The following is a 2,500-nucleotide window of genomic DNA, read 5'->3' on the forward strand; positions in this document are numbered from 1 at the left end:
GGGCCGTGGTCTGAGTCAGTGTCTGAGCATGGCCATCTCACGAGGCCCGTGGTCTGAGTCAGTGTCTGAGCATGGCCATCTCACGGGGCCGTGGTCTGAGTCAGTGTCTGAGCATGGCCATCTCACGGGGCCGTGGTCTGTCAGTGTCTGAGCACGGCCATCTCACGAGGGCCGTGGTCTGAGTCAGTGTCTGAGCACGGCCATCTCACGAGGCCCGTGGTCTGAGTCAGTGTCTGAGCACGGCCATCTCACGAGGCCCGTGGTCTGAGTCAGTGTCTGAGCACGGCCATCTCACGAGGCCCGTGGTCTGAGTCACTATCGTTTGTTGAGGACTGTATGGAGTCAAATGCACTTTCAATTTCAGCGGACAGAGTCGCCATGTTGCCTCTACCGGAGCGTCCCAGAGGCGAAGGGGCTTAACTTTTCAATGACTTCCGGTTTCCTAACGAACTTCTCCTTCTTCTTCTTCGTTCGTGGGCTGCAACTCCCACGTTCACTCATGTGTACACGAGTGGGCTTTTACGTGTATGATCGTTTTTACCCCGCCATGTAGGCAGCCATACTCCGTTTTCGTGGGTGTGCATGCTGGGTATGTTCTTGTTCCCATAACCCACCGAGCGCTGACATGGATTACAGGATCTTTAACGTGCGTATTTGATCTTCTGCATGCGTATTCACACGAAGAGGGTTCAGACACAAGCAGGTCTGCACATAATTATGTTGACCTGGGAGATCGGAAAAAATCTCCACCCTTTACCCACCAGGCGCCGTTACCGAGATTTGAACCCGCGACCCTCAGATTGAAAGTCCTCCGCTTTAACCACTCGGCTATTGCGCCTGTCTTTCCTGACGAGCAAAGTCTATGGAGCCCCGGTTTGGATCTGCATGGACGTCCGCAATGAGGGCAGGGAAGATGTCCTGGCTTTTTGGTCATTGCTGCTGCTGCTGCCTTCCTCCTCTCACGGGCCTCGGCGGTGCTGCTGCAGCTGTTGCTGCTGCGGGTCTCCTCAAAGCTGTCTTGCGCGTGCTTTGTTGTCAGAGCACGCCAGCCCGTCCTGTCCCGCGCGTGTCCCCTCTAACCACCTTGGGGGTGATTCCAGCATGCGCAGTGTTGATCTTTACGTAGTCTTTCAAGCGTTTCCTTTGCTTTCGCCAAGGCAGAATTCTCCATAGAGGAGCTGCTTTGGGGATTCTGGGGTCATCCGTTCGGATGACGTGGCCTGTCCAACGAAGCTGGGCTTTGAGGATGATGGTTTGGATGTTCGTGGTGTCTGCTCTGTCCAGGATGTTTAGGTTTGTGACCCTGTGTCCTGCCATCGTATGCCAAGGGTTGTGTGAAGCGAAGCATGTGGAAGTGCTGCTTGAAGCCTGATGTGTCTTCTGTACACAGTCCAGGTCTCAGGACCATAGAGCTACACTCAAACTCAAGTTAATGTAATACACACGTGCAAGAAACCTCACAACACAAAAAATAATGTTCAGCATGCATATCATAGATCCTTTGTGATTCTGGTATTCACTTAGGGACTAATACACATACAACTGATGATAATGATAAAGAAAAATTTACTGCAACTGAATTTGTCACATTTCTTGCACCTTTCCTTTTCGGTTCATACCCTGCAAGTGAGTGAGTGAGTGAGTGTGTGTGTGTGTGTGTGTGTGTGTGTGTGTGTGTGTGTGTGTGTGTGTGTGTGTGTGTGTGTGTGTGTGTGTGTGTGTGTGTAGGACTGACGTTTACCATGATGATAATGACGATGATATTAATGAAAGCAAAGCGTGATAAAGTGTCTGAAACTGACATTTATTATGATGATAATGAAGATGGTATTGATGCACGGAAAACATGATAAAGTGTCTGAAAGTGATATTTACCATGATAATGATGATGGCAACAATGTAAGCAAAATAATGATAAAGTGTCAATAACTGATATTTACAAGATAATAGTGATGGCATTGATGTAAGCAAAACGTGATAAAGTGTCTAAAACTGTCATTTACCATGATAATAATGATGGTAACAAAACAACAAAACCAAACAAAAAACCAACAAAAACAAAAACAAACAAACAAAACAACAACAACAACAAAAAACTCCAACAAAAACAAAACAAAAAACAAACAAAAACAAAAACACACACACAAACAAAAAAACCGAGAAAAACAACAACAAAAAACAAAAAAACAAAACAAAACAAACCAAACATGATAAAGTGTCTATAACTGATATTTACCATGATAATAATGATGGCAACAATGTAAAAAAAAACACAACAAAACACAACATGATAAAATGTCTATAACTGATATTCACCATGATAATGATGACGGTAACAATGTAAAAAACAAAAACAACAACAACAACAACAAAATAAAACAAACAAACAAACAAACAAAAAAAACAACAAAAAAACCCACACATGATAAAGTGTCCAAAACTGACATTCATCACGATACTAATCACACACACACACACACACACACACAGATGATGGATG

The 2,500-nt window shown here is 45.0% G+C and overlaps 1 protein-coding gene across 28 annotated transcripts in view; it reads left to right on the forward strand.

The window, feature by feature from the left end:
* The window catches only part of LOC143275441 (uncharacterized), a 30,825-nt gene that overhangs the window by 3,531 nt on the left and 24,794 nt on the right, over positions 1-2,500 (forward strand). The gene's annotated exons all lie outside the window — the stretch shown is intronic.

The sequence above is a fragment of the Babylonia areolata genome, chromosome 30 (assembly GCF_041734735.1).
Source record: "Babylonia areolata isolate BAREFJ2019XMU chromosome 30, ASM4173473v1, whole genome shotgun sequence".
NCBI classification, from domain to species: domain Eukaryota; kingdom Metazoa; phylum Mollusca; class Gastropoda; order Neogastropoda; family Buccinidae; genus Babylonia; species Babylonia areolata.